The following is a 12,697-nucleotide window of genomic DNA, read 5'->3' on the forward strand; positions in this document are numbered from 1 at the left end:
AATTACCTTTGCAAAAGTGCTGTGGGGGAAACTGTGAGACACTGATCTTTTAACCAGTAAACAGTGCCAAGCTCAGTTTGAGTTCTTGCTTTTTCATCCTGGATGCTTCATAGGAATAGGAGGAGGTCACTCAGCCCCTCAAACTGTTCAATCAAAGCTGAGCTGGTCAATGCTTCATATAGTATTGTCTTACTATAGTCTGTAAATATCAGTCTTCACATTTTCAATTGGCTCTCCACCCTTCCTTCTGCGATCCAAGCCAGATATTTTGTTTGGTGGGAGGTGTGGGGAGAAGAGTTCTAGATTTCCTTTGAGTGAAGTGCTTCCTGACGTCAGCCCTGAAGAGCTATGCTCTAATTTTAAGATTGTGCCCCCTTGTTCTGGATTCACCCACCAGTGGTATTCATTTTGCCCTGTCTACCCGATCACACCACCTAATCGTTTCCAACACTGTGATCTACTTAAAGAATGTTACAGCACAGACAGAGGCGATTCAGCCCATCGGGTCTGCTTGCTCTTTGAAAGAGTTAGCCAATTGATCCTGCTTTCCTTCTCTTTCCCCTCAGTCCTGCAAACTTTTCCCCCTTCAGATATTTATCCCATGGCCTTTCAAAAGTTGTTATTGAATTGACTTCCACTACACAGATCTATGTAGGCAAAGCAGCTTGACGATACTCACTCATTTGGAGGAATTGTATTGGTCAGCAGAAGCTTTATTCGGTAATGAGTATCCTAGTTGTAGATTCATTTAATTGAGCAGTTCTAGATTGTGGATGTATATCCTTTGGCCAAAATGTTTCATGGGTCCTTTAAGTAAGGAAGACTGAAGTAAAAAATATGACAGTTTGACTTGTTTCAGGTTTGGTGATGTGTCATATATTGTGAAACGATAAATCTCTGTGTGATTAGTCACAACGCACTGTGATATCACCAGAAACATTTACAGGGTTCTATTTCTCTTCCATCTTAGACTATGATGAAGCAACACTTATCTCAATAAACTTTGACTTGTTGATTAAGTAATCCACAATGTTTTTGTTCTTTTGCTCTTTGCTGTAGAAGAGGATAAAACCCCAAAACATAACATGATGAAAACATGTTGAAATCACTAAAAATAATAGTGCTTCCATGTAAAATAGCAGGTGTGAATCACTTTATCTGTACTGATATGGTATTGAGTGCAACACCATTAATGTTAAGAAAACTTTCAATGAAAAAGGCCCAAATGAAGTTAGATAGGAAGCACTTATAAAGCAATGTTTTTTGGTGGATCTGTAGATTTGCAATTTACACAATAATGACATTGTTGTACTCCTTTAGAGCTTATCATCTCTAGACACTGTCAAAGAGATACAAATGGAAGCTGGGATAGGAACTCAAAGGAGAAGAAGCAAATTATTACCAAATTGCATCAACAATGCATGCAATTTGTGGCCATAAGTTGACGATTCTGTTCAGGGATACATGGATACTGGATGAGGAATAAAACAGATTTGTTGAATATATTTGTGAAAAATGTGATGTTTGTAAAAGGTACAGGAGAACGCCATTGCGAGCACAGTAGCATTATTTGATTGGTGAGAGACACTAATGGAACCATAACTAAGGGCCTCTAAGTATGGAATAAAGAAAAATAATTGTTCTTCCTCATTTTGGAGACATAGTGATTAGATTTAGTCTGTCATTGATAATTTTTAGAAAATCAACAAAGTAATTATTGAAAAGAGAAAGGTGGACAGGAACGGAGCTGAGAGCACCAGCCAATTTTACAACATATGATGGAGGAGAATTTACTAATGATGAATTCAGGAACATGGGGAGGAGAGGGTGGTATGCATGATCCCAAATAACTCCCAAAAACTCCTACCATTGCTGGTCCACAGTCTTTCCTGCTAGGCTCCCTTTCCAATCAACTGTGGCCAGCTCCTTCCTCATGTCTTTGTAGTTACCTTTACTTAATTGTAATACCATTAATCTGATTTCAGCTTCTCCCTCTCAAACTGCAGGGTAAATTCTATCATATTGTGGTCACTGCTCCCTAATGGTTCCTTCACCTTAAGTTCCCTAATCAAGTCTGCCTCATTAGACATCACCAAATCAAGAAGTGCCTGTTCCCTAGTAGGCTCTGTCACAAGCTGCTCCAAAAAACTATCTCTTAGACATTCCATAAATTTGTTTTCTTGGGATCAACTACCTATCTGATTTTCCCAGCCCACCTGCATATTGAAGTCCGCCATGATTATTGCCTTTTTTATATGCCTTTTCTATCTCCAGATTTATTTTCTGCCCCACATCCCAACTACTGCTAGGGAGCCTGTATATAACTCCCATCAGGGTCTTTTTACCTTTGTGATTCCTCAACTCTACCCACAGGGATTCTATGCCTTCAGATCCTACATTACTTTTTGCTGTATATTTAACTTCATTCCTTACTAACAATGTATTCCTGCCACCTTTGCCCATCTGTCTGTCCTTTCGGTAGGACACATATCCTTGGATATTTAGATCCCAGTCCCTGATCCCCTTGCAGCCACATCTCTGTGATGCCCACAACATTGTACTGGCCAATTTCAATGTGCACAACAAGTTCATGTCGCTTGTTACATGTACTGCGCAGATTTAGATACAACACTTAAATTGACCACTTCCCTTCTCATACTTATCAACTTTTTTGCTCTGCCTGAGGTTTAGATTCCTGACACCTTCTATACTGTCTATTCTATTACATGGTCTGGAAACTTTACTAACCTCTCCTGAGCCCTCAGCTCCTTTAACTAGTTGTAAGTCCTAATCATTAATCTGCACTTCTACCATCTCCTTTAACTTTGATTTTCTAATTCTCCATACAACTGAACCCTCCCCCCATCCCAATGGTGGTGACGAAGCCTGTATTCCAGGCCTTCTGTTGGGCCTGGCCCAGGTCAAAGTGTATGTAGTGGCCTGCTGGGGCAAACAGGGCACCTGTCACCTCACAGGTGCACGTATGTGCAGAGGACTGAGAGATGCCACGCAGGTCAGCACTCAAGCCATGAGAGGACATAAAGGTTTAGGGCAGCTGCTATCTTCGCCGGATGTCCTCCTGCCCCATGAGGTGCCAAGTCCACGAGGATCTAGTTCTCTGTCTCCACTGTCCTCTGCCCCTCATCCCCTTGGGCCGATGGGCAGCTGAGACCCCAATCAGCAGCCCACTGTCCTCCTGCTGCGGTGCCTAGCCCAGGTTGTCCTTATCATGGGCGGCCATCTCCCTTATCAGCCAGGAGTATAACTGCCAGCTCTGCTGGCTTTAAATCAAAATCCACTGTTGCTCTGGCGGGGGCAAAAAGGAAAGAGTGAGAGACAGTCTGTAAGGTTATTCATCCTGGGCGCCTCACTACCACCCAGCAAGCTATGTACCTGAGTGTCTGGATGTTGGCAACACCATCCCCAGTGCCAACTCAATGGGCAGGCACGAAGAGCATACAGGTGGCTGTGAGGGGGTTCATAAGAACATGAGAACTAGGAGCAGAGTAAGGAGTATCTTCTCCCGCCACTCAACAAGATCATGGCTGATCTTTTCGCCAACTCAGCTCCACTTACCCGTCCATTCACCCTAACCCTTAAATCCTTTACTGTTCAAAAATTTCACACCCTTTCTGTGGTTCATGCCACTGGAGAGGGGTGGCAAACTGGTTTGCTCCGGGCATGAATCAGATATGCACTCACACTCAGAGCCTACCAGGCCACTCCCATGGGTGTAGAGAGGCCGAGGGGTGAATTTTTGACTCTCTTGGCCCTCTGCTTGTTTGAAAGCCTCCATAATTCATTCACTTTTGTATCAGCCAAGCTTTAATTCCAAGAGTGGTCAGAAGGCGGGTTCGGGTCGTTAGGGGGCGGCTTCGGGTTGCCAGGGGTTCGGGTTCGGGTTCAGGTTGCCAGGGGGCGGGCCCGGGTTGCCAGGGGGCGGGCCCTGCTGCGTCTCGGGTCGTTGCTGGAGGGGCGGGAGCTCCGTGTCTCCTCTCGCGAGGGCAGCGGCGGCTCGCGCGTGCGCAGCAGCGGCTAATGGCGCTAGAGTGGGGCGAGCGCAGCGTTGGTGACGGTTACTGAGAGTGAGTGAGAGAGAGAGAGAGAGAGCGGCCATGTCCCCGCTCACAGCACAGCAGGTAGGAGAGATTGAAGAGCCCCAAGCTGGGCATGGGGCTGGGTCAGTGAGGGATAGGAGCCGGGGCCTCGGGGGATTCAAATGGGGGCAGGCTGGGCCGCTCGGCCCCCGCCCCGGGGCCGGGCCCGGGGACAGGAACCCTGGTGACAGCGCCGAGGCGGCGGGGAAGGCGGCAAGGTGGCTGTCCCTTGAACTGCCACCTCCTCCCCAGGCCATTCCCCCCCTCCTCTCTCCTGTACTGTCACTGGCTCACAGCAAGATCCCAGACAACTGATTTTCCTTTCCTTCACCGCCCCCCCCCCCCCAAGGCCACCGTGTCCTGGTTTATCCAATATAGTAAGAAGTCTGACAACACCAGGTTTACGTCCAACCGATTTATTTGATAGTAAACTCGCAAGCTTTCGGGGTTTGCCCCTTCGTCTGGAGAGTGGAGCCAGAACACTCTATTCACCTGACGAAGGGGCAAACCCCGAAAGCTTGCGAGTTTACTATCAAATAAATCGGTTGGACGTAAACCTGGTGTTGTCAGACTTCTTACTGTGTTTACCCCCGTCCAACGCCGGCATCTCCACATTGTGACTCTTATCCAGTATAGCCCCCAGCTCCAGACAAGGTGACACTGCTCTCTCCTCCCTAGTCCACAGCAGCAGAAGCTTCTTTCCCTATTAACACACCTTTTTTACTTAATAATCCTCCCTCCCCACCGGCTGCACCAACGGCAAAACCAGAAGGTAAACTGAAAGCATAGACCTTGCTCCTTCTGTTTCCTCGCCCCCCTTCCCAAACAACGTTGGTGTGGATTGAGGTACAAAGATTGGAGAAACTGCCCTCCCCCGCTCCCAAAACTGTGCTTGTAATTCTTTTACATTCAGATCTTATTAAAACCTGGGTTTAGCATTTTGTCCCAGTAGTCAGGAGCAGAGGAGGCAAGTTTGTTGATAAACGCTGCTCTTGATGAAGGAGAGATACACACACTCCCTAAGGCAAGTCTGGTTGGGTCCTCATGTGCCTTGTTGTAAATCGCCATGAAGCCCTCAACTCTCAAACTGGAGTTTGAGTGGTGTAGATTTGGCCACAGTCACCAACCAACATTGTGACATTGTCCCCCTTTGTTTGAAATGTTTGCTGCAGCACCCTGTGGCCCCCCCCCCCATTTTTCTGCTTAAACAAGTTGTATTATCACTAGGTACAAAATCTGCCCTGGAAAAAGGTGTGAATGAACAGGTCTTTAAACTGATTTATTTTTAAAACTTGCTTTAAAGCTTTTTTTTAATTTTAAAGGTTGTTTCAGCCAGTTGTGTCAATAACCTTTAAAATCAAGATGAACTATATCCATTTATATTGGGGTGCATTTATTAGTAGACTAAATATGTTTTTGAAAGCTTTTCAAAAAATACTTTGCAGTGTCTTTGTGCATAGAACCAGCTTAATTTTTAATGCCACCTTGAAGTACCACAGATGAGTGCAGTTAGCTGAATCACACTGGTGATTAAGTCACCCTGTGTACGTAGTGAGCTTTGTCAATGTGTTCAGCTGTGAGGTTTTTAAAACTAGTGTAGAGGGTTGCAGAATTTGAGCTACCTAAATTATATGTACAATTCTGTGATCTTTTGGGCCAGTAACACTTTAAATACTACAGTGATAGGCCTGGAACTTTCATTCTTTGTTCGTACCTTACTGTCCTTTGTTTTTTCATTACTGCAGTTCCATCTTTCCTTGCAGATATTCCTGTTATGAAGGAAAATGTAACCCCCCCCCCAACCCCGTCAATTTGATGTTCCTCAATTTCTGCAATTGTGTGAATTATTTTTTCAACTTCCATTGATTTTCTTTTAAATGTGTTCCTGCGATGCAAGCATCGTTGGCTAGGCAAACATTTGTTGCCCATCTCTAAATATCCTTAATGTGAACTGCCTGATTGAACAGTTGCAGTTCATGTGGTGTAGGTACACTCGCAGTGTAGGTACGCTCATAGTGCTGTTAGTTGTGGGGATTTCAGGATTTTAACCCAGTGAGAGTGAAGGAACGGTGATATAATTTCCAAATCAGGATGGCATGTGACTTGCAGGGGTGTCTGCTGCCCTTATCCTTGGTGGTAGAGGTTATAGGTTTGGAGTACTGTCATAGGAATATTGATGAGTTGTTCCAGTGTATCTTGTAGATTAGCACACTGCTGCCATTGTATCACTCATAAAGGAAGGGAAGGTTTAAAGTGATGGATGGGGTGCTAATCAAGCAGTTTGCATTGTCTTGGATGGTATCAAACTTATTGAGTGTTGTTGGAGTTGTCCTCATCCAGACAGGTGGTGAGTATTCTATCACACTCCTACTTGTGCCTTGTAGCATAGGCTTTGAGAAGTCAGGAGTTGAGTTGCTCACAGAATTCCCAGTCACTGATCTGCTCTTGTAGCTCCTTTACGTATGGTCCATTTCAGTTTCTGGTCATGGTAACCTCTAATGCGGTGACAATGGAAAACTCAGCAATGGTAATGCTATTGAATGTTGAGATAGTTGTTTTCTCTGCTTTTTGAGGTCATTGCCTGGCATTTGTGTGATGCAAATTTTTTGATATTATTTCAAGCTTGAATATTACCTACATCACGCTGTATGTGGACTTGGATTACTTCATTATCTAAGGAGTCACAAATTGTTCTGGTTACTGGACAATCACCAGCCATCAATAAACATCTCAATATCCGACTTAATGATGAAAGGAAGGTCAGAGATCTTGGCAATGTTGGTGAAAGGTCCCAGAGTTCTAAGAAGAATAAAAATGTAGAGATTAGGAAGGGTGCTGAAAAAGTTAAATTTTGTGTGTTTAAAAGGAGAAGAAAGAGGTGTTTGGACAGAAGGGTTTAGGGAGGGAATTGCAACCCATGGGGCTTGTGTGACTAAAGTGACAGTTGCCAGAGATGTGGGAAGAGAACGCATACGGTTGCATTCAGGAACAAAGAATTCAGGGTGAGAGTTGTATGCTGAGGAGGTTAGATACAGAAAAAGGGAGGGATCAGATTTTTAAACTTGAGATATTAGGAAACCAGTAATCAGAGTCAGTTACAGTGAGTTTTATGGACAAATAAGTCCTGTCAGGGGTAAGACATGGGAGACCGAGTTTTATTTGGTCAAATTTATGGCGAATTTGAGGCTGGTTAGGGGGCATTGAAATATTCTAGTCTGAAGGTAAGAAAGGCATGATGAGATTTCAGCAGCAGGTAACAAGAGGCACAAGATATAAGCAGTCATTGTGATAGTGACTTTGGCAGGGATTAGAGCTGGTGGTGAAGGCACAGGTTCATTGTATGGAGGTGGTATCTTCAGTCTTCCCAGCATTTTCCCAGAAGACATTGTGTCTTGTCAAGACTGGTGTTGGGGGCAGGAGTCTTTGACAACAAAGGGCTGTGTTGGGATTGACAGGAATGGCGGGAGAAATAAAGCTGAATATTATTGCATGTCTGGAAGTCAAGTCCAAGTGTGCAGAATGGTATTGCCAAGGAGCAAAACGATTAGGGTGAGCAATAGAGTAAGGATAGAATCATAGGAAACTTCTGAGATGACAGTGTAGAAGTAAAGATGAGAATTGTTCCCCTGATTATCTTTTACCTTGGGAATTTGGCTGAAATCCACAAACACCTATACAGATCTTGGCATCACTAGCTATCTTCCTGTCTGTACTTTGCTGTTCGAAGCTGCTTTCTTGTCAGATGAATTATTTGTTGACTTCCTTGCACATCTTGGGCTCTTTATGCATTTCAAAACTTGTTACCATCAAATAGCTTTCCACCAAAGCTTACGTTTATGAGTATCTGGTATTTTTCTCAGCATCAGTGCACCAGTACTGCAGTTAATGGTTCCTCCACGCATTCCATCAGTTTCCATTTCTCAGGACTCTGACCTATTTCCCACGTTGTTTCTTCATATTAATGACTTCCTCCACTAATCACTCAGCCTTATTCATCTTCCATTCATCAACAGCCTTCAAATCGCACACCATATCCATTCATCTTGCACTGCAGTGGTTGAATTTTTGCATTTGCATCTGTCATGTTATTAGGGCACAATTAAATCATGTGTTCAATTTTTCAAGACCGCAGTTCTTCCATTTTTCTTTTAAATCTTACAAATCGCAATCATCCACCAGCTTGTCGCACCCTTATTTGCCCTTCAGCTGTTTTTATTCTTGGCTTCGCTATCTCATTTAATGTCTCACATCTCTCAGGAAGTTTGTTTCCCCTCTTTATCTAATCCACAAATCTTCATTTCCTGGGAAGTCAGAAGTAAGTATTGTAGTTTACCTTTTTGCTCTTGCCTATTTCTCCTGTTTCCATTAAGCTATATATTGTCTGAGAGCTGATGCATTCCTCTTACCTGCTGTCTGCTGAAATCCAGCTATTTTATTGATGGCTAATTCTGTTCTGAATTTCACCCTCTAGTTTCTCCTGTACTTCCAAATATGTTCTCTTACACTACATCTTCACTATACTCCCTGTATACGTATTGTGTTGCGTTCTGCTTTAGCTCACTTTAAGAAGTCTTATTGTCATGTTAAAATCCAACAAATTTATTTTGTATCACAAACTTTTGGAATCTTGCTTCTTCAGGAATGCTACCAAATAAACCAGTTGGACTTTAACCTGGTGTTGTGAGACTTAGTGCTTATTCCAGTCTAATGCCGGCATCTCCACACCATGGCTACAGGAACTCAAAATGAGAATTTGGTGCTGGTGGCTGTGAAAAACTGTGGATTTTGGAGAATAGGGTTTGTGTATATTGTCTGTCCACATCATGGCCTGTATTGGAACAGAGCATAATGTATGTCCTGTATGTTGTTGAAGTTCCAGGCGACTTTGTACCTATGTTTAGTTTTTTGACACAGTGAAGCCTGAGACTTTTCGAAACAAAAACCTGGATGTCTGCCACAAAGTGTTTTAATTTCTGTATGCTGTCACTAGTTCCTAGAAGTGCTGTGGATTTAGGCCAACCTGTTTGTTTGGTCCAGTTTCTGAGTGACACACAATGTAAATTAGATCATTGTTTGTACTATGACTCAAAATGCTTGATATGCAAAAAGGGGGTTACCAAGGGTTTATTTCCTTGGTGACAGTATTCCATGAGCATTTGACCTCCAGTTTTGAGTCTGTTTTCTTTTGATTTGCATGGGCTGTGACAGTAAATTACAGGACTAAACATTTTGTTGGTGAAGCTGAAATAGTTTTGCTTGTGTTAGCTTAATCCCAATTTGGGCAGCAGTTTGGATTGTTCTGTTAATCCGATAGGAACATGAGGAAATGAAAAAAGACATTCAGGACTTTGCTGTCATTCACTTAGTTCATAACTAATCTGTGCGCGACTCTATTTATCTGTTGTTACTCCACATTCATTAGTACAAACATCTATGAATCAGAATCTTAAACATTTCAATTGACACTATTTGAAGGAAGAGAATTCCAGATTTCCATTCCATATGGGAACATGCTTTGTGATCTCATACTGAAATATTCGAGTTCAAATTTTAAACCTTCACCTCCTTGCTCTTAATTTAATTTCCCCACCACAGGACATAGTTTCTCTTCACTCACTCTGTCAAATCCTTTTCATATTTTAAATAGTTCCATCAGCTCACTCTTCGGTTTTGTAAATGGAACAAACGCAAATTTATGGAACTATCTTGTAACATAACCCTGCTAAGTCCCGGTTTGATCTGGGTAGTGACTGTCACTGATCATGATCAATCATCCTCTGCTAGTTCTGACTTAGAACCACAGGAAAGTTACAGCACAGAAGGAGGCCATTTGATCCATGCCAGCCTGAGGACACCCATGTGCCCTTTTTAATCCCACCTTCCTGCACCTGGTCTATAATCCTCTAGTTTACAGCACTTAAAATGCAGATCCAGGTACTTCTTAAAGGCACTTCGGGTCCCTGCCTCCAACACACATTCTGGCAGCGAATTCCAAATATCCACTACCCTCTCCATAAAAAGTTCTTCTTTATGTCCCCTCTGCATCTCCTGCCACTTATCTTGAATCTGCATTCCCTAGTTCTAGAATTTTCTGCTGAGAGAAATAATTTTAAGGTGTCCACTCTATCCCTTCCCTCATAATTTTGTACACCTCAATCAAGTCAGTCGTGAAGAGTTCTTTGTTCCAAAGAAAATAACCTCCAGTTATCCAATCTCTCTTTTCTAGTCCTGGCAGCATTTTTGTAAATCTCTCCTGCACTCTAGAGCAATTGCATCCTTCTGTAATATGGTGACCAGAACTACACACAAAACTCCAGTTGTGGCCTTTTTAGTGTTTTATGCAATTCCAGCATTACATCATTACTTTTATATCCTATGAAGGAGAGCATTCCATACGTCCCTCAATCTGGTTATGGTTCCTTTATTGTGGAGTCCAATAGGCGAAGACAAAAGTCATAGGTAAAAGAGGGCACTCAAAGAACAAAGAACAAAATCAGCCCGGGAAACAGGCCCTTCGGCCCAACGAGCCCGTGCCGCCATCTCAACACCACCAGTCCACCTCTCTACCCACGACCCCTGTCTAATGTTTCATGGCCATCCAGATTGAGGGAAACTGATTTAGGGACAATTTATTCCTGCCAATCAGCCTAACAGCACATCTTTGGGGTGTGGGAGGAAACCGGAGCACCCGGAGAAAACCCACGCAAGCACGGAGAGAATGCGCAAACTCCCACAGACACTGGCCCAACTCCATGTGTCTGCACAGCAATCAGTGATAGTCACTGAGCTGTCGTCTTGCCCAGTATCTTGTCCAGTTTAGGGGCACACTAACGACATGAAGCACTAGGCCAATCTCGAACAACCAAGAGCAGCCCCAGTACGACCCATCGTGTGTATGCCCCTCGGACACGAGGTGGACTGACTTAAAACCTGTGAATGAAAAGAGAAAAAACATTATTATCATACTATACCCATTTACATTACCAGGGACGCCCCAATGCTAATAACCCTTATTTAAAAGGATCTCCTATATCCACCCATCTCCAACTCAGTCATGTGCCTGTCTAAGTTACTCTTAAAGGACTCTAGCGTGTTTGCCTCCACCACCTTACTTGGCAGAGCATTCCATACCCCCACTACCCTCTGTATGAAAAACATCCCTCTAATATCTATGTTGTACCTCTCCCCCCTCACCTTAAGTCCATGGCCCCTTGTTCTACGTGTCTCTATCATAGGAAATAGCTTACCTCTGTTCACTCTATTTATACCCTTCATAATCTAATATACCTCTATTAGATCCCCCCTCAGTCGGTGTCTTTCAAGAGAAAAGAGCCCCAATTTCTTCAATCTTTCTTCATACCCCAGTCCTTCCATACCAGGCAACATCCTGGTAAACCTCCTCTGCACTCTCTCCAGAGTCTCCACGTCCTTCCGGTAGTAAGGCGACCAGAACTGGACGCAGTACTCCAAATGTGGCCTAACCAACGTTCTGTACAACTGCAACATTAGACTCCAGCTCTTATATTCTATACCCCTTCCTATAAAGGCTAACATACCATAGGCTTTCTTCGCCGCAGGCTTGTTGGGCTGAAGGGCCTGTTTCCCGTGCTGTGTTGTTCTTTATTGTTCTTTGTTGTCTTCATTACAACTTTGTCTACTTGAACTGCTGCCAGTTGGGACCTGTGTACCTGTACGCCAAGGTCTCTCAATTCATCTTAGGATATTTCCGTTCTTTACTGCCACTTCACCAACACTTCTATGTTGTTTTGGAGATTATAGTTATCTGTAATATAGCTTTACTTTTGTCAACTCTTCATCACTTGACGCATTAGCTTCAGTTAGAAGCCCCAGCATGGCTTTACTCTTCCAGTTCTCTGTAACTGCCTACAGGCACATGCCCCTCCTTGCCCATCTGCATCAGACATCCAGCTCTGGTTTAGTTTATGTTCCCAGTCAGATTGTGTTTCAGCTGTTTATAGCCTCCATGTTGCAGCTTCTATTTTAAAGCCTCTTCCTTGCTACGTTTCATTTTCAGAAACTTGCTTGAAACACATCTGTTCCTGCTGCCCTTGCCTCCCTCCTGCCTGAAGGTTTTAATACCTTTGCTTTATTAGTGTAAATTGTTTACCTCCTTATTAACATGCCCTGCATAATTATGTAATTTGAACTTTTTAGACATAGATTGATGCTGAATTTTGTAATGTGGATAGTTGCTTAAAATCCTTGATGCTAGAACACAAGACAAGGCTTGGGTTTAAATCTCCCTCAGTAACGGTGTAAAATATGTAAGATGAAGGAGCTGGTTGCAATCATATAATAATGTAAATAGGAGCTGCAACAAATCAGAAATGGTATGCAGGTTACCATTTTGAAAAGTGAATATAAAAGAATGTTCTTCCTGCTGGCTTTGTGTGGTGAGGTACAAGTATATTCTGTCCTGGTGTGTGCCACTTAACTCATGTGCGTTGAGTCATTTGCAGTGCAATATTACTCTTTCTGATTCTTGCACCTTTTAATGCTTAGGTATTGTGTAATTTTGTATTTTCTTCATTCCAATAGATCGTTCCAATGGGGTTGGGGGGGCGGGGGAGAGAGAGAGA

At 43.3% G+C, this 12,697-nt stretch overlaps 1 protein-coding gene across 4 annotated transcripts in view; it reads left to right on the forward strand.

Annotated features, from left to right (window-relative positions):
- The first annotated feature begins 4,053 nt into the window (after window positions 1-4,053).
- Window positions 4,054-12,697, forward strand: part of cep350 (centrosomal protein 350) — a 243,456-nt gene continuing 234,812 nt past the window's right edge. For all 4 annotated transcript variants that reach the window (XM_080195995.1, XM_080195999.1, XM_080196000.1 and 1 more), the window contains exon 1: window positions 4,054-4,139. The gene's annotated coding sequence lies outside the window, so the exon portion shown is untranslated. The remainder of the gene's footprint in view (window positions 4,140-12,697) is intronic.

Source organism: Carcharhinus amblyrhynchos, chromosome 9 (assembly GCF_965287045.1).
Source record: "Carcharhinus amblyrhynchos chromosome 9, sCarAmb.v2.hapA, whole genome shotgun sequence".
Taxonomy (NCBI): Eukaryota; Metazoa; Chordata; class Chondrichthyes; order Carcharhiniformes; family Carcharhinidae; genus Carcharhinus; species Carcharhinus amblyrhynchos.